Raw genomic sequence first — 26,886 nt, 5'->3', positions numbered from 1 at the left:
GAGGCATGGAGAATACAGCAGACGTTTCCCCACAGTGTTTTCTGCTGCATTATGCGCCACCCATCTCACTTAACCTTGGAGAAATGACAGTGTGCAAATAAATTATCAAGCTGTTGTCTTTCTTCAGAGTTATGGGTTCCAGGTGTCAGATATATAATATTAAATAGCCACAGATTGTAATGGACTGTCTTTCACACAGGAAGATAAAACTAAAGTGGGACACATCACCTAAACCTGCTTTATGAAACAAGTATGTTTTGATGGTACATACTTAAACATTTTTTTATCCCCCAAGGCTGCTCTAGTTTGGATGCAGTTATTTTTTTAGTAATTGTTGCAGTGTCTGGGATTGATTCTGATAGGTTTAATATGGCTATTTGTAATGACCATAGATGGCAGTATCGTCAGGCTCTGCTGGAGGAGGCTCTTAGGGCTGGTGATGGGAATCAAGGCTGCAAGAACTCTCACTCACCCAATGTCATAATTTGAGTGTGTATTTCTTCAAATCTTGGGAAGTAAAATTGGGGGCATAAGAAGTACATCATGTCCTTTTCATGGTGTGTGGAAGACATCACAAGGATCTTAAATCACTGAACTGCTCTCTGGTTGCTGTATTTGGAGCAGCCTCATCTGATGTCCACAGATGGTCAGGCATAGTCAGCCTATCCCAGCTCCACACCATCTCCTCCCTTTCTTTTTCTTTCCAGCCTATCTCTCTACGTCTTTAGCCTGAGAGCCCCAGAGGTCATGAATCCGTTCTGCTTTCTCCTCCTACATCAACCATAAATAAAGCAATCCATGATAAAAGCTTTTTACATTTTTGCGTAGAGTTTGGAAAATCTTTTATACTTCTCAATATTGGAAAGAATGAGTGAATGTTCTTTTGTATTAATTTTTAAAGTGGTTGATTTTTTTTTAACTTGGCTCAAAATTCATCTGCCATCTTATATCGAATTCCCTTGTGAGTTTGACTTCTCTGACTCGAGGAGGAGCATCACATGAAAAATGTAATATTGCCCACTATTGTCCCCAGGCCTCCAAAGGAATAGAAACTTAACTCACTCAGCTTTGGTAAACTTTCCTTTCTGTTGCTCATGTTTTGGAAGTAGTGTTGATGAAGAAATAAATAATCAAAATGAAGATACGCATGGCACCAAAGAAAAGCAGGAGTAAAGCCTGGGCTGGATTGCCACCTTGAGTAACAGAGCAGGACAGGATTCTTTAAATGCCTTGCCTAATAAGACAGGATCATGCTAAAAGAACATAATGCTTTTCTAAACAGTTTTGTTGCTTAGAGGTAGTAAAAAATCTCTAATGCAATTGAGATAATGTCTCTCATGCTTTAGAGTAAAAATTGTAAGAAAAAGTCTTTATTATGTAGATTTCTGAGGTTAATGTTCAATGCCAGTATCTTTGGGGGCATGGGACAGCCTTTAGCTTCTGCAACTAACAATCCCCAAAGCAGCTTCCAAAACCCAATTTTTGCTTGTTCTATAGGCCAGAAGTAGAGTAATTAGAAATCAGGCCCCTGCTGTATCATTCACTTTGCAGCATCAAAATATGGAAGTATTGCGCATGTTTCGGTTGTTTTCCAGTGTGCCATGCCAACCACCTGATGTTTGTGCTAAGTGGGATTCCTGAGAGAAATATCAGTGAGGGCAGCTTACCAACACAACAGATTGAGGGAAGGCTTACAGTAAATGGGCATTTAAATCCTCCAGTGTCCATCCAGAAGGAGGTGAGGGGCTGCAGTCCTCAGATGCCTGGATTTCACTCTTGGTTGCAGCCTCAAATAAACATCTTCTGGTCAAGGCTTTGAGGCAGGCAGGCGAAACCAAGGAGTGTTGTTTATAATCAGTAATGAATGACTTTAATTTGAAAAGAAGTTATTTGGGTTTTTTCCCTAGTACCTGGTTTCAGGAAGGCAAGAATATTCTCAGAGAAAGGACTTTTTCTATCAAATCTAGGATTCATAAGGGATGAGTTCATGACAAGAGACAAAACCTTATGAGGGCATGACTCTCATTGCTTGCAGAGTGTTCTAGAGCAATGCTTCTCAGACTTTAATATGCTCACCAATTTCAAACCCTAATTACAGTCCTGTGTTGGGGCCTCAGATTATGGATTTCCAACCAGCCCCCAGGGCATGGTCAATGCTGCTGGCCCCATGGACTGTTCTTTGAGGAGAAAAGGCTTGGATCAGTGATTCTCATGTGGAGGCAGGGAAGGGATGTATAAGAACCGCCTGCAGGAAATTCTTTCAGAATACACATTTCCCTCTTTCCCCCACAAGCACTATCAACTGAGGGTAATGAGGGCATAGGTTTTCTTTTTACAGAATTATTGAGACATAATTCATATGCATAAAATTCACACATTTTAAGTGTACAATTCAGTGATTATTAGTATTAGTTGTGCAACCATCACCACAATCTTATTTTAAATTTCCATCACCTCAAAAAGAAATCTTGTTCCTGTTTGCCATCAATCCTCATTCTCACCCACCAGCCCTAGGCAACTGTGAAGCTACTCCTTGTCTCTATAGATTTGCCTTTTTTGGGTCTTTCATGCAAATGGAATCATTCAATATGTGGTCTTTTGTGTCTGGTTTATTTCACTTAGCATAAAGTTTTTGAGATTCATCCATGTTGTAGCACGTGTCAGTACTTTGTTCCTTTTTATGGGCATGTGTGCTTGCAAAAAGCTTCTCAGAGTGATTCCATGGCCTCCTGATGAGGCCACCATTTACATACTGTATCAGTTCAGAAGTTATCATCTTTTTTTTCAAAATGAGGAAGGAGAGGCTAAAACAACTCCTTTATGCAATTAGTAGTTGAAACCAATATCTCCTGACTTCAAACCCAGGACTCTTTCCTTGAGGCACACTCTATGAACCCAGCAGATAACAGATCTGAGGTTATCTCAGGCATAAAGTGCCCTTGCAAAACTCTCCAGAATGTAACTGGGCATTTACAACAGTCTTAGTAAAGGGTAATATTCAAAGAAACACTGCCAACTTCAAGAAAACCTTGTAAAGGGATTGAAACCTTTATTGAAAGCCCCAGAAAAGACTCTCTCTCTCTCTCTGTCTCTCTCTATATGTATATAAAACACTGCATGATACACAGCAAAATAATAATCCTCTTTGAGTGTCACATCTTCTCCACATTTCACCGAGCACAGCAGCTGTCCCCTCCTCGAGGCTGTCCCTTCTGTCTTCGCTCTCCCTCAGTCTCCAGCTTGTGCTGGCTGACTGGTCTTCTGCTTCCTCCTCCAAGAAGGAGTTGTTTTCTTTGATCCACAGTCCTTGCCCTTTTAGTACAAATCAATTTAGTCATTCTTGGCTGTTGTCTCCCTTCTCCTTTTGCATTTTTGTCCATCTCTTGGAGCGGCACTCTAAGAATAGGTGAGAGTAGAGAAGGCTACGACTAGTTCGGAGTACTTTCTGTCCTGCTTTACACAGGTTAGAGATGGTTTATGTTCTGGGCTGCCACAGCCCGTCTTTTGAAGAGGCTTCCAGGAGGCCAGGTCCCAGTGCTGCCTGGCTGATGCCAGTCAAAGAAGGGAGAAGAAGTTTTCCCTCTTCTTGCCTGCTCCCCCTTGGCTTGCTGCCCTCCCAGGGCTCCTGGCCCCAGTCTTAGGCAGAGTCCAACTGGTAATGATCTAGCGAAAACCAGCCACCTAACGAACTTTGATCCTTTTTTCACTTAGTAGTTCTTCCTTCACCTCAGTCTGTTTTCCTCTTGTTCTGGACATGGCTGAACTGTGCAAAGTGTTTCTTGCAATTCAGGCTATTATATGCTGGGCATGGAGAGAGCAATTCAGCAACTCAACACTTTTAATGTCTCTGGTCTCTACTCGACGCTGCTCCCTGCCTTGAGCTTCCTTTCCTCACTGAAACATGAAGACTTGCCTACTTACTTAGAACCTCAGGATCTCAGAAAGACAGAACTGAAAGGGTCCTTAGAGCATATCTTCTTCCACACCCTCATTTTTCAGGTGAGGAAACTGAGACGCTCAGGATTGAAGTGTGTTACAATTGTTGTTGGCATTTTAGCTCCATATGTGTGTGTTCATGTGCGTGTGTGTGTGTGTGTGTGTGTATCTAGCTGTGTGAGAAACAGAAGGGAAGAAGTAAAAGAGAGTAGATTCTATAGAATTCCAAGAACAGAAGAAGATATATGGGAAACTGGGAAAACAATAGCATTTGAAATGGAAGTAAATTCCCAAAGTGTCTGTGTCGCCCTCTTTGTCTGGGTCAAGGGAGTGATGAGAATATTAATGTGTAATGCTGGTATTAGGTGGGTAATGCGTTAGAATTTTAAGGGAGGAAAAGATTCTGGATAGGTTCTGGAAACCACATGCCCAATAACTTCCTGGCACCCAGCAGGTGCTGAATAAATGTGTTGATTGACTCAAGTAGGATTATAATAAGTAGGCCTGCCCCAAAGTGTAAAGGCAGCCTTGCAAAGAGTGTGCAAATCTGACAGGTTTCAATTTCTGCATTCGGTTTGCAGGTCTCTGTGGTACCTGCTGTATTAATCTTTCCCGGAAAATGAAACTCAAAGGGAATAGAAAGGAGAGACAGGGAACATTGTGTCTCATAGATCTGATGTCTAATTTTTGTTTAACCATAGCAACTAGTATTTTACAGCTTGCAGAACAATCTCACATACATTTTATTGTTCAGTTGCCTCAATAACCCTGTCAAGCCTGGGCTTCTGAAAACAAACATCAGGCAGCTCATGCCCAGGTTAGTGCCTGGTTGTCTGCCGGCCCTGAGGTTTTTCAACCCTGGCCACCCAGTCAGGTTTCCATGGTACCCTGCATGAGTTACTCCAGCATCTCCAACAGGGCCTTTTCTGGGTTCTTCTTCTCTGCTAGTGCACCTTTGGCCAGAGCTTCCCTTAAGGCTTGGGGGCCCCACAGCTGTCAATTCCCTTGGGAAATGTTCTGTGCTCAGAGACCATGACTCATAAGCTACAGGAAGTTCTTGGCATGCTTCCTGCCTGCTGAAAGAAAATTAATAGTTCACAAGTTGTGTTTGGTGGAGGAGAAGGGCACAGCAAAGTACCCTGCTGGAAAACACCTGCTGGTACATGGGGAGGTTGGGCCCTGTTTTGGCAGAACAGGAGAGTGCTACCCAGAATTGTCGGCCAGGCAGAGTTTGTGTGGAGGTCTCAAGTGCTCTTCCATCTCATTTTATTTGTATCTGTGTCTCTGAGTCAGGTGCTCTGGACTTTTATACATCCACCAGGCTTCTCGCCTCAACCTGCACTCCTCACAATGCTGTTGTGGATTTGTTTCCTCTCCTCATCAAACTGTCAACAGTCCCTTTTCCTCCATGAGCCTTATCTTGGCTATCATTGAGGAGGAAAGTAGCTGGTTATACTCATGTAGCCTTACAAGGGCTGTTCTATAAAGAGGTGGTTATCGTTCATTGATTCATTCATTTTTTTCGGAGTGAATATTTATTAAGAGCCCACCATATGCTAAATCCTGGGACACAATGGCAAGCAGTACCTGCTCCTTACCCTGATGGCACTTACGAGAGGGTCTGTTTAGGGAGCAGGACAGGCAATAGATAGGCAGTCACAATACAACATGAAAGGGAGCGGCAGTGTGCCTTGGGGCATATGGCAGGAAAGTCTAATCGCTTATAGGTGGAATGAGGGTTTATGAATTCAGAAGGGGAAATTCTGACGGTGGGATCTTAGTCAATACAACAGACAATCATGGGAGAGGTTAGTGCTGTGAGCTCTGGGTTCCAGTCCAAGCCTTGTTCTTAACTAGCTGAGTGACTTTAGCAAGTCAGTTTACTTCTTTTTTTTTTTTTAAAGGGAAAAATCACTTTATTCTTACTACTCAGAGGTGACCGTTATTAACATGTTGATACTTATCCTTCTAGTTGCATAGAAATGTATTATGAAAACTTTCCCATATCATTAAATATCTTCCTAAAATACGAGAATTGAGGGTTCCATAGTATTCTCTTTCTAATTCCAAGGTTGCTAGGTCTCAAAAGTCTATGGGTACTAATGGATTCACCTTAACCGTTAGAACTCAAATTTTACTGGTTCTTTTCTTTCTTTTTTAAAAAATTATTTCTATTATTATTATTTTTAATTGAGGTATTGTGGTGACCACTTCTCAATGTATATAAATGTCAAATCACTATGTTGTACACCCGAAACTAATATAATACTGTAAGTCAGTTTACTTCTTGACCTTGTTTTTCTTCTCAATATGAGGGCATTGGTTTTGATGGTCTCTAAGTTTCCTTTGAATGCTAAAAAACTTAGCGGGGCCTGGTTGTGTCTGGTGTTTCTTTAGGAGGCTGAGTTCTTTTTAAATTTTGTTTTATTTTTTAACTTTACCGAGGAATAATCGACAAATATAATTGTATGTATTTAAAGTGTGCAACATGATGATTTGATATACATGTACATTGTGGAATGATTACAAGATCAAGGAAATTAACACATCCATCATATAGTTAACTCTGTGTGTGTGTGTACTGAGAATGCTTAAGATCTACTCTCAGCAACTAAGTACACAATATTGTATTATTAACTATAGTCGTAAGCATTTGATCCTCAGAACTTATTCTTTCTATAATTGAAAATTTGTACCTTTGACCTACATTACCCCTTTTCCCCTTCCCCCTAGCTCCTGGCTACCACTATTCTATTCTCTGTATCTATGAAGTTGGCTTATTTTGTTTGTTTGTTTGTTTGTTTTTAGATTCTACGTATAAGTGATGCCATACAGTGTTTCTTTCTCTGTCTGACTTATTTCACTTAGCATAATGCCCTCCAGTTTCATCCATCTTGTAGCAAATGGCAGGAGTTTCTTCTTTTTTTATGGCCGAATAATATTCCACTCCATTTTCTTTATCCATTCATCCGTGGAAGGACATTTGCATTGTGTCCATACCCTGGATATTGTGAATAATGCTGCAGGGAACACGAGTGTGAGGAGGCTGATTCTTAACCTTTTTGGTAACAGATTCCCCTGAAAACTGTGAAGTTTCTTCCAAGAAAAGTATCCTTAAGCCACACAACATTTTGTATATAATTTCTGGGAACTCTCAGTGTTGGGCAACACTGGTGAATTTCCAGTGACTTTGACACAAGGGCAGTGAAAGCCAGTGAATTTGACTGTGTTTATGGAATGTTGACACTAACCCTTAAAACAGAGAGAGGGGCATAACAGTCTCTGGGAAAGCAACTCCCTGGGAACTGTTGTACAGAACCTTCCATCTTTTGTGTTTGGGGAGCTGCTTTGCCTTCCAGGGCTCTTGTAATTCTCTGAAGAGTTAAGGGGCAGTGTAGAGGAATTGTTCCAGTGTGGGCTCTGATGTTATGTTATGGAGGTGCAAAGCCTGCCCCTGCCATGAATTGGCTGTGTGATCTTGGGCAAGTTACTTTACTTCTCTGTGCTTCAGTTTCTCCATCTGTAAACTATTGAGGATAATAATGCCTCTGACAGGTCTCATGGGGTTTTTAGGAGAACTAAAGTTGTTGAAACCCAGGTCTGGCACGTAGTAAGAGTTCAATAAACAAGAGCTCAATAAACAAGAACGAACATCAACATTAAAGCAACCCTTGTGCGTTGCTCTTCCGTCTCCTAGACCCAGGAAAGGCTCCTGAACCTTGACGGAGACATGGAGAATGGGTCTAAAATTGCCACCTCCATACTGACTATCAGCTGCAAGTATTGAAAGACCCAACAAAAATGTCTGATACGATAAGGACATTTACTATCTCATGGAACAAGATGTCTGGAGATAATGGTTCCACGGCTGGTTAATTTGGAGCTGGATGGGGTTAACCATGACCAGGTCTCCTCCATCTGTCTTCTCAAGGATCCTTGGACATTGGCTTGTTTTTGAGCCTGTCTCTTTGAGGTCAGAAGATGGCTGCTGCCGCCTTGGGCATCAGGTGTGGAGGGTCACCTTTCTGAAGAAGAGGGCATTTCCTCCCATGGATCTCTTTTTATTTGGGAGGAAACACCCTCCCATGAAGCCCCGAGGCCCCTGCTTCCCCAAGCAGACTTCCCCTCAGGACCCTCTGGCCAGGATTGGCTCACAGGGCAGTGCTTGCTGTCCAAGGGAGGCTGCACTGGTATATGGAAACTTCAGCTGCAGTCCTGGGGTAGGAACATGGCTGTGTGGGGGCCATCTGTGCCATCTTCCTCATAACATTGGGGTGGCCTCAGCCCAGACTTCTCTTACGTTAGTATTCCAAACCCATGCCTCCATGTCTCTTTCACTACAACCTGTGTTTCTTTTCAGCATAAAATATATTAAATGACTACCATCCAGTGAAATTGATGCTTTAGGAAGATGCATCTGGTGTAGCCTATAGCTTCCGTGTCAGTAGGTCCATGTGGACCCTAATTTGAGAAATCCAGAGATAATAAATCAAAATACATTGCAGTATTCAATGGAAAGCATATTGAAAAATGGAAGGACTCCAACAGAAAACTGTGAGCCCCGAGATTTTTAGGTTCCAAGCTCCTTGGATGGAGGTGGTGTGGAATGTGTGGTAGTGACGACACGGGCAGGACTTTATCAGGGTGGAAAGAGTGATGGGCATGGTCAGTCCATGACTGGGATATGATTTCCAGTGAACCACCATCCTCTGTGCCTGCTGTCTGCCCCAGGTGATGAGCAGAGATGATTTCTCTCACATAATCTTTGGGGCAGGGGACTATGTGGCTTGAAGCCTACTTGGTAGCCATCTGGTGATGGAGTCAGCTGAGGGAGATTTAAAAATCACTCTTTTTTATTGAGCCCTACCACGCCCCAAGCTCCATACTGAGCACTCATCACGCACTTGATCCTCACAACAGCCCTGTGATATAATATTAGCTTGTTTTTCCCATTTCATGTGAGGAGAAAATTTGAAGCTAACTGAGGAAAGTAACCTCCCAGGTCAGTCAGGTCATAAGTAGCAGAGTTAGAACTGGACTCCAGGTCTTACAGGAGGGCCCTCTGATCCATGAGGAGGGGCCTCCAGATTAGCTGCATGAAGTGGGCCCCACAGCCCCCACCCTCACAGCCTCCCACCTGTTCCTCAGCTTCCCACAGTGGAGTTGTGGCCTCCATGTTGGAATGGCCACCACGTGGTCTCTCCTGATTTGGTTGTATTTTGCTTCTCTCCCCTGTTGCCCCCAACACACACACCCACCCACACACACACACGCACACACACAGTGCCTGTGGTATTACTCTGGTTTCACAGAGGAGTGAGGAGGTCTTGTACCACACCTTTCCCATTGGGGACATGGGGGAAAGGTGCCATGCTCCCTTTCTCCACCTGCACTCCTGCTGTGGCATCCACCAGTGCACCCTGGCTTGTCTTCTCACAGAATCTCAGGGAGACAAGGGAGGAGAGTGAATTCTCCAACTCTGCAGCACTTCATGTGCAAAAACCACAGGCCAGGGCTGCCCCCAAGAATATGTTTTGCAGCATCTATTACCACTAGATTTCAGTACATACTTCAGCTTTTGAAAGAAAGGGTGTTTTCCAGATAGGTGACAAGTGAAGATTTGTCAGAATTTTACAGCAAGCCATCTCTTCTCAGAAATCTCAGCTGTCTCTTCTCGGAATCTGGCTAGGTACAGGGATTGCTTTCAGAGGACAGGACGAGAGCCTGTGATGCAGAGTTCCAGGCCTGGGAGTGGGGGTGGGGTGCGCATGACTGCGAAGGCCTGTTTGTTCTTTGCTGACCAGAGAAGGCTGCAGTGTGCATCTGGATTTAATCAGCTGTTGGGCAGTTCCTAAATACTAAAATGTCCATAGAAGATGTCGTTGGCTTGCCAGTTCACAGCCGAGTTAGAGGTGCACGTGTTTTGCCACCCGGGGCATGGCATGTAATCAGAGGGGGCTTGTTTTTCATTCCAGAGATTGGCTGGAAGTTGGCTTTCTGGGAGATAACAATTTTTTGACTTTGAATCAACTGGTTCTTTTCAAACAAGTTCCTCTTCGTGGCCAGGATTTCTCTCCCTTTGCCAAGGGAACAACTCCTCCCGGGGTTCCTGACCAGCCCCTCCTGTAAGCTCTGGAGATGAGTCACGGGGAGGGGCTGGCTCCAGGGCTGGGAGTTAGAGGGTGTGTGGTCCTGGAGCTGGGCTGGCTGCTCTCAGGCAGCGGGCCAGGCTTCACCTTCTGTGCCGTTGAGAAGGGCCTCTGTCTTGTTTTTTCCAGATATGTTTCTTTTGTGTAGCTGAGAGGGGCCTAATTGCCCAAGAATGTGGTATTTCTAAGTTGCATTAGGCTCGATAATCTTCTGGTCAGTGTTTTCTGGAGTGTACATTAGCTATAATGCTGCATGCCATGGGAGGTACTGAGAGGCAGAGGACAAAACCCTTGCCCTCCAGAATGGAATAATCCACTTGGGAAGATGAGACATACACATCTACATGGAATGACAAGACTTAAATAACAGAGCAAGAGTCATCCCCGGTTGGGACATAATTAATCATCAGAGGCGAGGCCAGTGGCTTTAGAAAGGACGCTGAGCTTCCTGTGGCTGGTGGGAAGTAGGAAGGTGGAATGGGGATGGAAGGGAGGGCTTCCGCAAAAGGATCAACCACGCTGGACTTTAAAGACTTAGAGAATTCGGACAGCTGGATACTAGAAATAATAATAGTGCTGGCCACTTAGTGAGCCCTCACAAGTATAAGCACTCTGCTAAGCATCATACAGATATTATTAATTCAATCTACAACACCTTTATGGTGGATGAGAAAACTGTATCTATTTTATGGATGAGAAAACTAATTCAGAGAAATTAAGAAATATGTCCAAAGTCACGTATCCAGTGAAAGGGGGCTCTAGGATTTGAACAGAAGTGAGTCTATCTCCAAAGTCTCTTTTTTTAGTCTTCTGGTGGCTCTTACAGGGCAATTCTCCATGTGTCTCTTGTGTTTCTGCATGTCTTGTGAGTGGGCACTGGCTGATCCTTGTTTGGTTCTGTCTTTTCAAAGGTATTCATACAGCAAACAGTCTTGGAAGACAGCAATGATGTCTCCTTCTAGAACAAGGGACAGGCATTCTCACTACTCATTATGAAAGACTCAGGTTCCCTAAGCATTGGGTTCTTTTCCTGTACTGGAACCTCCTGCATGAGCAAGTGTTCACTGGACCTTTTCATGACGCCCTGTGGGAACTGGAGCTTGGGGAACCTGCGCTGAGTATGCTGATGCTGATGCTACGTGCTGCACCATGAGTGGTAAAGTCCTTTGTCTCTGACCCAGAAGTCTCACGTTTTCTGCCAGCATCCGTGAAACTGTGGTAACTCAGTTGTTAACTTGCAAGTAGGGCCAAATCTCTGACCCTTCATAGTTCTTGACAGTGGCGGGGGTGTGTGTGTGTGTTCTCGACCATGGGAGCCTGACTGTGTGGGAATAAGGGAAGGCACTTTGTAGGTCAAGCTGTGGGGGCAGGAAATGGACGCTTTTGTGGAGGATCAGTATGTACATGGGTTTGCCCTGCATGGAGAGTTTGTGTGAGGGGGAATGAGAGACAAAGCTGAAGGAATAAGTTATAGATAGTTTGTGAGCTTTCTGTAAACTGAAAACATGGGCATTATGGGGAAAAACTGCCAGAGACAAGGTTGGCACCTGGGAATGTTTCTTCAGTGTCTCATAGGAATGAATTTTAATGTAGCCTGGCACTAGCCACTGAAAGCGCACTCTGAGCACTTGGCTACAAGGAGACCAGCAGCCCACACTCAGTCCTGCCATTGTTAGCTGCCTCGTGGTTTGTGGACCAGCTGCAGCACGGATTTTCCCACTTCCTGTTGGTCCGTTTCCCCGTTTTCAGACAAATCTGGGCTTCACTGGAAAGCACTGAAGCAGCCTCAGCTCCCTAGTGCCTGGCGCAGCACTGGTGTTTGAAACACTTTGCTTCGTCTGGACTTCTGGTTTGCCTGAAGTATGACTGAGGATGGTGGCCTGCCTGGCACCTTGTCACTTGTCAGTCAGCCTGCACCTTGCCTGTCTGACTCCTGCTTCTAACATTTCCCACCCTGGTTCACAGGCCCAATCAGGCCCCAACAGTTCTCCTTGCCTGCCCAGTTTCGGGTGTAACCTGCCAAGCTTCACCGACCAATACTGGGATGGATTGTGACAAAGATGAAGAAACCTGGCTTGGCTGGCCATCCAGTAGGAATAGAAGGTAGCTAAGGCTGTTGGCATATTCTCCCTCATGGTATAGCTTACCACTAGGAATATGTCTTCTCTTTCCCTTTCTTCCTGGTTTGTGGATGCATTCCTTCCTGGCCCTGAACCTGCTCAGGCCATGACTTTACCTCACTGGGGAGATGCACTTGGAATCTCAATTGACTGTGAAATTGGTGCAGAAGCCACGGTGGGACCTGGAACTAGGGAAGGGTGAGTTGAGACAAGAGTGGCTGTTGGTGCTCTGCCTGTATCTCCTTGGCCTTCACCATCTCCGTTTATGCCTGTCCTACTTCCCACTGCCGATACCTTATCTCGTTACCTGAGGACTTGCTTTGGCTTCCAAGGCCCATTTTTCCCATATGCCAAGCAGGCTAGAAATGCCAGGGTATTAATGCCTTCAGGACACAGAGAGAAAAGGGTGAAAAAAGGAACTGAGAATCAGTGAGTTATGATACAGCTCAAGCGATCTATAATATATGTATAATTGGAGTCTCCAGAAGGAGATGGGGCAGAAAAATATTTGAAGAAATGACTGCATCCTATTTCATTGTATTAATGAATTATAATTCATTTAATTATTCCCTATTGTTGAGCATTTAGGTTATTTCCAATTTTATGCCATTAGAAGTAGAATTCTAATGAACACTCTTGTACTTAAATCTTTTTGTGTCTTTCTGTTTCCTTGGGATTAATGCCTACAACTGTACATTGGGCCAAAGGATATAGACATTTTTATGGCTTTTGAGGCTTATTTTCAAATGAATTTTCAGAAATATTGATTCGGTGTACACTCCCACAAGCAGCCCGTGAGGTGCCTATTACCCTATACCCGCACACATTGGCTGATCTTTGACCATTTGATAAACAGAGTGGTGTTTTTATTATTGCAAAGTTGCATTTCTTTGATTATTACTGAAGTTGAACATGACCTTTGTCATTTACAGAGCTACCTGCTCGTGTCCATTGCTCACTTAAGCATTGCATTAGCCATCTTTTTCACTCACTGATGTATGATCTTTGTTTATATATAAACTTCCAGCTGTCATATATTTTAAATATTTCTCCCAATTTCTCTTATTTGCTTTGGTGTTTTGGATCAATTCCCATCGGGGTTCATTTCTACTCCTCTTTTGGACTGTTAGCTCCAAAACATATGACGTTTTCCAGCCCATAGTTCATGTATCTATTGTTATATGCTATTGCTAGTGTTCAGAGTAATGAGAATAAAGACCTTTATTCAATAATGACTTGGGCAGGAAGCATGTGTGCATGGCTGCTGGATATAGTTGTGCAAGATATGATTCCCCAAGGATGCCCGAGTCCCCCTCCCTCCCCCTAGAGGGGGCTAGCATCAACTTTGGGATGCCTTCTTCTAATTCTCAGAAAGGCACTGTATTAGTCAGGGTTCTCCAGAGAAACGGAGCCAACAGGAGATACAGTAGTCTCCCTCACTACAGGGATACGTTCCAAGACCCCCAGGGGATGCCTGAAATGTGGATAGTACTGAACCCTATATATATTATGTTTCTTCCTATACATACATACTTATGATGAAATTTAATTTATAAACTAGGCAGAGTAAGAGATTGACAGCAATAATAATGAAATAGAACAATTATAACAATATACTGTAACATATGTTAAAGAAGATCTTATCAACCTCAGCATACAATTTTTTTTCTTTCCCTATTAAGTCAAGAACTTTCACCTTTTCATTTAAAGGGAGCACTTTGCGGCTTCTCTTTGACATATCCGAATTCCCAGCATCACTATTCTTGTTTTGGGGCCATTATTAAGTACAACAAGGTTACTTGAACACAAGCACTGTGATACCATGACAGGTGATCTGATAACCTAGACAGATACTAAGTGACTAAAGGGCAGGTAGCATATACAGCGTGGATATGATGAGTAAAAGGATGATTCACATCCTAGGTGGGATGGAGCAGGACAGACGCAAGATATTATCACACTACTCAGAACGGGTGTACAATTTAAAACCTATGGGTTGTTTATTTCTGGAATTTTCCATTTAATATTTTGGACCTCAGTTGACTGCGAGTAACTGAAACTGTGGAAAGTGAAAACGTGGATGGGGGGACTACTGTATATGTGTATGTATACACACACACACACACACACACACACACACACACAGTTTTACATAAGGAATTGATTCATTCAATTCTGGAGGCTGGCAAGTCCAGCCTTTGGAGTGGGCCAGAAGGGTGGGGACCTAGGGAGAGCCTGACATTCCAGTTGGAAGGCCAACAGGCAGAGTCAATGTTGCAGATAAAGTCTGAAGGCAGTCTGCCAGAGAATTCTCTTACTCAGGGGAGGGTTTCTGCTTTCTTCTATTCAGGTCTTCAGCTGATGGGATGCGGCCCACTTGCATTATGGAGGGCAAGCTGCTTTACTCTGCTGATTAAAGTGGTAATCTAATCTACTCTTAAGGTCTACCAATCTAAATGTTAATCTCATCCAAAAACACCCTGGCAGAAACACCCAGAATAATGTTTGACCAAATATCTGTGTCCCCATGGCCCAGTCAAATTGACACATAACACTAATCATCATAGACACCTAGGAACCAGCAGTCCTCAGTGATGTAAGAGGATAAATTTGAGCCTTGACCTCTGAGTAAACAGCTTAATCCTAAAAATACTTATCTTTAAGAGCCTCAAAATGAAATCATTTGGGTAGAGATCTGTGTGTACTAGAATGGGACACAGATTTGTTTGATAGGAAATCTAAGCTGTTATGAAGAAACATCCTAAGTGATAGGAAGAATATAACACAAATATCAACACAAAATAGAAGTCGGGGAACATTTTGCTTTCATCTTTATTTCAGATTAAGGTAGTCGTTAACATCCAGGCCTGGATCTGAATTTTCCTCACTGTCTTAGCTTGAGTGGCTTTGAGTCTATTCTCAAAGCTCATCAACATTTCTTTTCACATTTAATCCTTATAACAATTCTGTAGGGAAGATAGGCAGACACTAGGATTCCTCACACCAGTTTGTGTCCCAAATTCCAGTTATTTGTTTACCACTGTCAGGATTGTTGCCTTACCCTCTACTACACTTGTGCTGTCATTTACTTTAAGTCGACTTGCCACTTTTTATTTAAATCCATTTAATATATTTTAAAACCAAACTTTGTATTATTTATTTGTATTATTTATCAGTATTACCTGCCGTAAATAATAGGTACCCATGACAATAAATACAATAAAGAATAAAACATTTTAAACTTGCTGCTATTGTTGTCTGCAGAAAACTCTGAGCTGAAGGCCTGCTCTTTATTAGTTAGAAAACAAAATTAGCGAGTGTTGGAGGCTTGTTTAAGGCTAGCACCAGAGACTTTCTCCTTGACATAATCAGAAGGCTTGAGTAGGATCTAAAAAGAGAATCCCTTCTTTTCCCTCTGATTGACTGTCATTTAATTATGTGAGTTGCAAAGCCTAAAAGATCTTTTGTACCACTTCTCGTATGTTGGAGAATGCTGCCATTTATAGCTGTGTGCATCTATATATCTAAATGATCCAGAGATAACTGTTTTTATTCATTCCGTATTTCCAGTACTTAGCATGTTGGTGAGCAACAGATATTGAATGAATAAATGAATGAATGAATGACGATTCATTGAAGATGCTCAAACATCTTGGATGCCCTAATAAGGATCAAAATTTATATCCCTTGGGTGGGGGATGGGGGGAATTGGATGAAGGTGGTGAAAAGGTACAGACATCCAGTTATACGATAAATGAGTATGCAGATGTAATGTGCAACAACATGACTATAGTTAACACTGCTGTATGGAATATTGGAAAGTTAAGAGAGTAGATCTTAAAAGTTCTCATCACAAGGAAAAAACAGTTTTTTTCTTTTTTTTGTATCTATATGAGCTGATGGATGTTAACTAAACTTATGTGGTAATCATTTCACAATATATGTAAGTCAAAATGATGTGGGCTCGGCGAGCCAAGGAGTGGAAAGGCAGATTTCTTGGACTCTCAAGGTCTGGTAGTAGTGCTCCTTTATTCAGAGAATAGCATGGGGACAGGACCCACGGGCAGTAAGAGCTGCAATGGGTTGAGGGTTAGGGCTGAACTTATAAGGCATAGATATGTGAGTTATTTCTTTACAAGACAAAGGAAAGATCATGTAAAAAAGTCATTAAAATGATATCAGTGCAGGTGGGGTCTGGTTATCAGGCAGTCGGTCATATAACTTTGGATAAGAATCAGGTCGGATCAGGTCAGGACGTTCTGTGCTTCCCAGAGAATGATACAGATCAATATGTAGGGCAGGACGCCTTGGGCTTCTCTCCCTGGGGCAGCCTCGATCCTCATCAAAATCATTAATGCTGTTCATCTTAAACCTATACAGTGCTATATGTCAATTATATCTGAACTGTCAAATGACAAAAATAATACAATTTAGTAACAAGTTTTGATGTCCTTTACTTTTTCAAGAGAAAACAATCCATGGATTAGGGGAGCGTAGTGCCTGACAAACAGTGGAGCAATGTTTCCAAGGCTTTGGGGGCAAGAGTGTTAGAGGAGGCGTCATGGAAATAGGGCATGCCTGGTGAGCCGGCCCGGGATTTCCTCATGAGGCTAGCAGCTTCTGTTTTCTAGAGTCAGGTAAGCTACAGCTGAGCTGGAGGATTGGGATGGAAGAGTGCTAGGATTCCTTGACAGTGAGGTGTGTCCCAGAAGTGCCAGCTGACTTCAAGCTGTGATGTGGGCCGGGCCACTGGGGTGGCCTCCATTTTTTGGTCCCCATTCACGAATTAACTTTATCACAAAAACATTGGTGACAAAAAAAGAATTTACACCCCCTGAATTCAAGCCCTCTTACTGAAACGGAAGTGGGTTCCCTCCTGGCGAATTAAATCAGACTGTACACCAGAAGTAGTCGTCTCACAAAGTGAGGTATATTTGCAGCAAATAGGCGACCATGAGGGGTCATTCCAGAGACATGGCATCCCTGAACAAAGGGAAGCGGGGACATCTATTTCGGACAGGGAATGAATATGGAAAAGGGAGAGGTGGCTTTCCTCTTGCACAGGCTCAGTTGGAAAACATGCTTTCACACACACTGTGGGTGATGGTAATAAGGCCTAAGCTCCTCCTGGAGAGATCTCAGCACTGAAATAAGGCAAAGGTCACAGCGTGGTGAGGCTTGGTCTGGTTCAGGGTGGTTGGCGATTGCAGTTCCCTAACATATCAAAAGGTAAAAGAACAATTTGGAAAAATGGTTAAAATGTCCAAATCCACCCTTAGGTTCCCCAGGGTAACTAGTCAGTGACACTATATGCTCTCTTCTGAATTCGTCAGCATCTAGGTGGATAGAGATATTCCAAAGGTTGCTCCTTCTGGAAGTGTCCCCAGCCCTGGGGCTGATTCCTTCCTGAACCAGCTCCTGATATCAGCCAGGCTATGTGTCCATTGTCTCAGGGTTTTACAAAACCAAGCAGAATTATCCCTTAAACATCTCTTCTTTAAAAACCTTGGAATAATTGACAGTGGACAGGCTGCTGCTGGATTTCCTTTGAGGGAAGAACACAAATCCTAGAGGGATGTGCTCCAGCCTGCCTGTTCTGAAGTCTCATGAGGTAGAGCCTGCCAGAAGAATTCTGCCAAGACCTGGCACCCAAATCAAGATAATTAAATAAAATCTCAGAATCTTCCCAAGGAACAAACAAAACTTTTCCTAAGGGACTAACTGTTAGGAAATCTGTAGGTACTTTGCAAGTCTTAGTAGCTGGTTCATATTAGCTGGGGCTATTTTCCTTAATTGCTTCACTCTAAGTATATTGACCGTTTTTACTCAGGTCTCCCCTGCCTCCTCGCTTTTTCTTCTCTACAGAAGCTATAGCTGATTCAATTCACTGGAATTTTACCGAGTCTGCTGAATACTAGGCCCTTTGCGGGGACATGATAGTAAGTCGTGGCCTCACCCTCAGTGTAATGAGGATAATAGCAGGTAGCTTACACGGTTCCAGGGCGTGTGCTGACCATTTTACCTGCATTATTTAATTTCCTTCTCACAATGACCCTCGTCTGTAGCAGTCTTATTGTTTCCACTTTATAGATGGGAAAACTGGGTACAGAATTCCAATAACTTGCCTAGGTCACACAGCCATGATTCAAACCTATGTTTATGTGGCCTCAAGGCCTGAGGTCTTAGCTACTGCATTGTATTCCCTTCTCATGATCTACTTGGTGATTTATACAATGAAACTCTTAGCTATACGAAATCATAGAACACAAAGAAACCACATAATAAATTGTTAAAATAAATTAATACTTCAATGTAAAACTATTAATAACAAATATTTATGATCATGCATGGATATAGATATAGAAGGTATTCATTTTCACTTTCAATTATTAGTATTTTAAGTGTAATTCAGGCACATTATAATTTTTTTTCAAATAGTCTTGAAGGGTATAAGATGAAAAATGAAAATCTTCTACCTATATTGTATATTTACTCTGTTACTTGACAGTATTCAATTCTGCTATGGAAGAGAAGAAAATAAATAGAATGGATGAAATATAAAGGAAGGGTTAGGTATAGATAGTGAGTAAACAAGCAGCTTGTGAGATCCACAGAACTTATTCCTATTACAACTGGGCATTTGTAACATCTCTTTCCCCCACCCCCTAGCTCCTGCAGCTGTCAATCTGTGCTCTGTCTCAATGAGGTTCGCTTTTTTAGATTCCACATATATGTGAGATCATAAGGTATTTGTCTTTCTCCCTCTGACATATTTCACATAGCATGACACCCTCAAGCTTCATGCATGTTGTTGCAAATGGCAGGATTTCCTTCTTTTTCATGGCTAATATTCCAGAGTGTGTGTGTGTGTGTGTGTGTGTGTGTGCGTGCGCGCACGCGCATGTATCTCACATTTCTTTATCTATTCATCTGTTAATGGGTACTTAGGTTGTTTACATATCTTGGCTATTGTAAATGCTGCAATGAACGTAGGGGTGCAAATATCTTTTTAGGTTAGTGTCTTCATTTCCTTCAGATAAATATCCAGAAGTGGTTTCACTGGATCATATGGTTGTTCTATTTTTAATTTTTTGAGGAACCACCATACTGTTTTCCACAGTGGCCACACCAATTTACATTCCTACCAACAGTAAAATGCACTCATTTTAAGTGTACACTTTGATGAGTTTGACAAATGTAACCACCACCCTAGTCAACATATAGGATATTTCCATCACCTCTAAAAAGCTCCTCATGCTCCTTGGCCTCACATTCCTGGCTAGGTAACCACTGAGCTGCTTTCTGTCACTAGTGAACCCATTTTTAAATCTTTGTTCTACCTGGAATTTGTTTTCATGTAGGGGAAAAAGAAGGTCTAGCTTTGTTTTCTTCCAAATGGTTAGCCAATGTTCTCAACTTTATTTATTGGATAATCTATCTTCCCCCATTGTTTTGAAATGCTTCCTTTATCATATATAAAATTCCTATGTGTACTTGAATCTCTTTTGCATTGATATATCTCTCTCTTCCTGTGCTGTTCCCAAACTTTCAATTACTATAGCTTTATACTGTTTTAAAATATATGGTAGGGCAATCCTTCCCACCCCACTGTAGTCATTCTCCTTTTTAATATTTTTTCATGGCTTATCTTGCATGTTTATATTCCATATGAAACCCTTACTTTTTTCCTTTAGAATCAATTCATCTAGTCTCCCTAATAATCCTGTTGGTTTTTAAAAAATTGAAATTAGATTAAATTTAGAGGTAATTGAACAATTCTGAGATAATTTAAATAAAAGTTTAGAAATAATTGAGTTGACATTTTAACACTATTATCTTGCCCTATTCAAGATTAAAGGATATAGTTCTATTTATTTAAATCTTATTTTATGTTTCTACATAGACATTTAAGTTTTCCTCGTGTAGGTCTGCATGTTTCTTGTGTGATTCCTAAATATTTGTTCTTTTTTGTGTTTTGATCCATGAGGTATTTTCTTTTTATGTTTTTGAATTGATGATGGTTTCTTTTTGGAGCAGTTGTATAATGGTGTAGTAGCCAAAGCAGAGGCTTTGGTGCCTTGTTGCCTGATTTAATTCTGATCTTGAGCTGTGTGAAAAGAACAAGTTACTGACTTTTTCTGTGGCCTTGGTTTCCTTCTCCATAGACTGAGGATAATAATTGTGTCTACCTCAGGGAACTGCTGAGAGAATTAAGCAAATTATTTTTGAAAAGTACTTAGAAAAGTGCCTGCCACATAAGTAGCACTCAGGAGATATTAATTATGTTGCAGAGCTATTGATTCCTATCCTTTAATTTTGCAATTAGCCACTTTACTGAATTTTCTTATTTTTTTCTAACAGTTCCTTCGTGGATGCTCTGGGTAATCAAGGTGTATTTTCATTTTGTCCATCCACTCTGGAAGGTATCTCCTAGTTCCCCCGTTGAATAAAAGGAGGAAATTAGTGCTCAATTCACTTCCCTCCAGACCTCCTTCCCCTCCTCCTCTCAGCCTCTTTCAGTTACATCATTACGTTTCCACCATCACCTGCACTATGTTCTGTAAATGTAACGAACGTGCTTTGTTACATTTGATTCTAAACCTGGGAGCTTTGGGAAGATGGCAGTTCCAAGGGCAGTGGCTGTGAAATAATTTTTCATTCTCTCTGAATCCGCACATAAAAGCAGGCAGAACAACTAGATAGCAAAATAAACAACTTATGGACAACATTTATAACACAACTAAGTGACATGGTATCTCCAGGAACCCCAAAACACAAACAAGTGAGGACAAACTACTAATAGCCTCAGGACGTGCTTTGTATCAGTATCTGTACAGAATAAAGCAGAGGGCAGCAATGGGGCATCTTACAGGTCTGAGACCAGGAGAAACCCAATAGATATTCCCTGATAGGCTTGGAAAGCCAATCTGAGAACAGACCTGAACGTGGGAGGAGTTTTACCCTCTCCACTACTGGCAAGGGGCTTGTGGTAGTGTCTGAAGGGGCTGGACCAGCCAGAGCTCCCTTTCAGGACAGGGCCCAAACTTGAGGGGAAATGGCTGGGAGTGGAATAATAAATGAGTAGGACAGAGAATATAGAGAGGAAGGAAAGAGAAGGTCCAGAAAAAAATGGGAGAAGAGAACAGATAGAAAATTTTAGAAATCAAAGCATCATATATTTATTTTTAAATTGAGATATAATCGACATATAACATCGTGTAAGTTTAAGGTGTACAATGTCTTGATCTGATACATTTATATATTGCAATATGATTACCACCATAGTGTTAGTTAACACTTCTATCACGTCACATAATTATCTTTTTTGTGTGTGATGATAACAATTAAGATCTAGTCTAAGGCATCATATTTTTGAACCATCTCCACCACCCCCCCCAAAAATAAAGAAAAAATCCACCATCACCAGCATCAGTAATAAAAACAATAAATACTACTGTTACATAGAAGGGGAAACTGTGAGGTTAGAAAAGCTATGCCAAATTTTTCTTCTGAAAGTTCATGAAAACTAACGTCACATAAAACATAGCAGAAAAAGATTGAGGTCAAATCCCATACAAAGTTATTATGAGAAAAAAAAGAATCAGGAGCAGAATTACATCCCGACAAACAACGAATGCATGTCGGGAAGACCTACCTATAGATGAAGACTGTGCCCTTCTGATTCAAAATGAGCCAAAATACATTAATACAGTCACACAAGATGGGAGAGAGCAACATAGGTCAGAATTAGAAAATTCAGAAGTGAGGTGATAGAGTTCAGGAAATAATGAGAAATAAAATAATTATTATTGCAGAAATGATAAGCAAACTGGAGAGGACACAAGAGTGAATAAACATACCAGGAAATGCTTTTAGAGAAATGGAAGGCCAAAAGGGGGAAAATGTTTAAATTTAAAAAAATGAAAAAAGAAACAAAAAAGGACTTAAGAAAAAATGACAAATATTATAGGCAGGCAAGGAAGGTCCCACTTATGGGTAATAGATGTCCTGGAAGAAGAAATGCAAGGCAAGAGGAAAGAACAAATGAAGGCAACTATAACTCAAGAAAAGTTTCCTTAAATAATAAAATTCTTCAAATTGCATATTGAAAGAGTATACCACATACCTGAGAATATTGCCCCAGAGCAACTAATACCAAGATGTGCTCTAGTAAAATTATTAGACTTTAGAGAATAAAAAATCCTTTTGGAATTTGGGCAAAAACCACTTGTAAAGGAGAGAAAATTAGAATATCATTAGACTTTTCAATAACAATGCTTTACTCCTTATTTCTTGTTAGTGCCATCGAGTTGATTCTGACTCCTAGCAACCTTGTGTACAACAGAGCTGAATCCTGCCTGGTCTCTTTTGGATCACCCGCTCACCTTCCGGCGCTGTATCACGCAATGCTCCGCTGCTATTCACAGGGTTTTCCTGGCCAAATTTTTTCAGAAGTGGTTGGTCGGGTCCTTCTTCCTTGTCTGGAAGCTCCACTGAAACCTGTCCGCCATAGGTGACCCTGCTGGTATTTGAAATACCTGTGGCACAGCTTTCAATATCACAGCAACACACAGCCGCCACAGCATGACTGCTGACAGGCAGGTGGTGTGGTTCCCTGACCAGGAAATGAACCTGGGCCCTGGTGGTGAGAGCACCAAATCCTACCCATGTGACTCCTAGGATTGGCTTTATTCCGTATAGAGTAACACAGTTAAGGAAAGAAAATTTGAGCCAAGAGTTTTGTATCCAGCAAACCTGAATCTCAAGTATAAAGGGCAAAAACTGTTATCAGCATACAAAAGTCAGGGAATGTGAGCTCTTCCTGAGGAATTAGTAGAGAAAGAGACAACAACCAAAATGACCAGAGTGACAGAGACATAAGAGCATGTGGTGAGCATTAAACAAACATATGGCTACTTTTAGAACTGAAACTAAATGAGGGTTAAAAGAGAGAGAGTATAGAAGAAAGTGATGCATGTACAGATAAGGTAGATGCAGTACAATCATTTAAAAAACAGGGCCATAGTGGGAGAGCAGAGTAAACGTTTTCAACTGTTTTCAATATCGGTGGCACAGCGTCAGTACTGTTATTCTAAGACATCCGTACAGGCAGAGTCATGTCAAAAGCACTTGGGGGCCATCTTGAAGAGGCTCCCTCTGAAGAAAGAAGTACAAACGGAGGTTGAAAAAGAATGATAGTTGAAATGAATCAAAACCTATTGAGTATCTCAATAATAAGTCCACGATTTCTTAGTTTATAAATAAGTCCCAAGTTTTTTAGTTTACAAATGCTTATATTCCAATGTCACTGATTACCTTTGAAGAACGATAGAGGAATAATTTATTTTCTTGAAAGCTTGAAAAGAGTGGAAAAGAATCATGCATGTATCCTGCGTTTTCTATTAGAACTGTACTATTGGGAAACCATATTGAAAAAGAGAGGAAGCCCTTCTTTATAATATATGTATTTATATAAGTATACTTATATACTAAAAGCCATTGAATTGTAGGCTTTAAGTGGGTGAGTTGAATGGGATGTGAATTTTATCTCAATACAGCTGCCATTAAAAAAAAAAAGAAAAGAAGAAGGCATCACCACCTATAGTCTTGTTAAAAGGCTGACAGCTGAGTCTGATCCAGTCTCCGGATCCAGATGCCCATTTGCCAGATTACAGAGGAGATGAACATGCTGAAATGCAGCATGAGTATGCATCCAGCAAAGTCCAGAGTCCATGCTCTTCAATGGAAAAAGTGCAAGAAAAAGAAAGGGAGGGAGGGGGAAACTGTAATTTTTTTAAAAGCTTTCAAAATTAAAAAAAAATCAATATTAAACTATAATGTTTAGCGATGCACATTTGGGTAACAAAATGATTAAGAAGCCAAGGAAATGATTACTTATAATTACCAGGACAGTTCAGATCTGGATGGTGAAAATGGAGGAGTTTCTGGGATGAGTGGCAAAATTCTATTTCTCGAGCTGAGTGATGGTTAAATGATGTTCTCCTGATAGTAATTCATTAAGCTATACTTTTGTGTGTTTCCTGTATGTTTATTTTAGTTTACAATAAGAATGGGGCACTAGTGAAAAGTGTTTACAATATTATGATGCATGTAAGCATTATTTTGTGTAGGACGTTGACGTGCAGTGGGAAGGAAATGTCATCATACGTCACAAAAACTGAGCCTAACAAAGTAGACCCTTCCAAACATCAAGGTCAAATGGATTGTCTTTTTGCTTTCATAATGACTCAAAATCATCCTGCATTTTAGTTATCTTCAAATCTGGATTGTGATTTTCTCTTTTTCGTGCGTTTCCCCCCTCCGAGTTTCTGTCTTTTGTTCCCGTGGACAAAAGAAGCATATAACTTGAGGTTCTCACCAAGACCATCCAGCTGCTTAATCAGACTATTAATGTGAATTCACTTCTCTTTGAAGACTTATTCTGAGAGTTGACTGATTTCTTGTTTTTGGACTGATTACTTCCTAAGCGGCTACACGTTATCCTGGGCTTTTTTGTAAATTGAGATACTGGGTTAGGTCCCCGTTTACTGGGTCCCACATTTTCTTTTTTTCTTGGAATCTTTTTTTCTTTCTTCTTCTTTTTGGTAAAGAAGTTGTCACTTATCTACCATCTGTGCCAATCTTCCTCCATTTTGTGGTGGGAGGCTGCCACAGCATGACTTGATAAGTGGTGTGTAGGTCCATGCCTGGGATCTGAACCCGTGAACCCTGTGCTGCCGAAGCAGAGTGCACAAACTTAACCACTACGCCACCAGGCAGGCCCCCTTTTTTTCTTTTTGATTTGCTGGTTACTTTTAAAATAATTTATTTTCCAAAAAGATTGTGTGGGAGTTCATTTTTTTGAGTTCTTGTATGGGAGACAATGTCATTATTTTTACGTCACGCTTCATTGAGAGTTTGGCTATGTACAGAATATCAGGTTCAAAATTTTTCCTTTAAAACTTTGAGAACTGTTTTCTAGTATCTATTGTTGCCGATGCATGTGACACCTATCTAATTCTTAATCCTTTATAATTAACCTTCATTGCATTTTTTTTTTTTTTTTTGGTCTCAGGACAAAAGGAACTTCCCTTTGTCCTTGGTGTTCAGAAGTTTCACAATGATGTACCCTTGTGTGGGTCTTTTTTATTTCTGTTCTGTGCTTGCTGAATCCTTGTAATCTGAAATTGTATGCCTTTCTTCAGCTCTGAGAAATGTTCTTCTGTTATTTATTTTCTATTTTCCTTTCCCGTATTTTCACTATTTGCTCTTTCTAAAACTCGTATTGGAAATATTTCCTGGATAAGTCCTCTATATGACTCTTAACCTTTTGCTTACATTTTCCATTTCTTTGACTTTTGCTCTATATTCCAGATCTCTGTGACTTTTTCTTGTGGCCTTTCTAGTGACTTAAAAATATTTACTCATCTTATTTTTAACTGTTCCATTTTTGCAGAAGCCCACTCCAGGTTTTCTAGGCATTGTTGTCTTAAATCTCTCCAACTATACTGATTAAAATTATTGTTAAGTTGTCTTTTTGTCTCTTAGTTGGTTTCTTTGAGGTCAGGTGTTTGATCATCTAGGTCCTTCTATTTTGTGTCATTGGTTTTCTAGTATTGTGTAGATCTGCAGCTCTTTTGAAGAGAAGCTCTCACTGTCGGCCTGGAACTAGTGTGTGTGGACTGATACCCTTTGCTGTAGGATAGATGGGCAAGGAGGCAAATGCTAACTGAGAAGGGCTTGACTCTGGTTTATATATTAGTCACGGTTCTTTGAACACCAGGGAAACTTATGGGAAAGATATGGTGTGCATAAAGTTTAGAATAAAGTGGAAGAGCAGGGATCAGGGCAGGACAGGAGCCCAGGACCCCCAGGAACCAGCACATCTTTGGCGATTTACCTCTAGGCAACCACCAAGGTTTAGGAACCAACAGTTTCTTCAGGGTAGAAGAAAGAACTCGAGCTATATTTAGTCTTTGTGTCAGTCTGTTAGAGGGATGACCTAACTGGCCTCATTTGGGTCAGGTGTCCACCCCATGGCCAAGAGAGGAAGGCATTTAGGTCTACAGTTTCTTGATTGACCAGACTGTAGCCAGTGCAAGATGAGTGGTTCCCCAAAGCAAGACTGGGGTTCTAAAAGAAAGGGGAATGCATACAGGGCATACAAAACGATGGGTTTCTAGCAAATGAACCAGCAAGCTTGGCCCTCCCTAAAGAGATCATCCACTCTCTTTATCAAGTGTTTCCTGGTTTTCCAAGGAGTAATCCTGCAGCTGACAGTCATTCTCCAAATGTAAATGTGGGGATGCGGCCTGACTGCCAACTGTTCCAGTGACAGGCCTTCAGTTCATTGTGCTGATTTCTGCTCTACTCTTGACTCCCACTCTGTTCCTGCTGACCTTGAACTCAGAGTCCCCCAAAATGTCTCCAACCTTAGCTACAGCTTTCTCTGCTGTACGTTCTGAGCTGTTGCTGCTTCCTCTGTTTTATCTACCAGTATAATCTCATCTTCTCTCTTTATTCAAGAAATCTATCAAATTTCTGACCTCCGGCTGGCGTCTTTTATGTGATATATTCCCTTTTCTTCTTCTTTACTATCATGTCAATGTGATTTAGGAAGGAGAGGAGGTGAAGCCTGTTCAGTCTGCCATCTTGTATCAGAAGTCTTCATAGATAGATTA

The sequence above is a fragment of the Equus caballus genome, chromosome 9 (genome assembly GCF_041296265.1).
Source record: "Equus caballus isolate H_3958 breed thoroughbred chromosome 9, TB-T2T, whole genome shotgun sequence".
NCBI classification, from domain to species: Eukaryota; Metazoa; Chordata; class Mammalia; order Perissodactyla; family Equidae; genus Equus; species Equus caballus.
Note: the sequence above shows the minus strand (reverse complement) of the source record.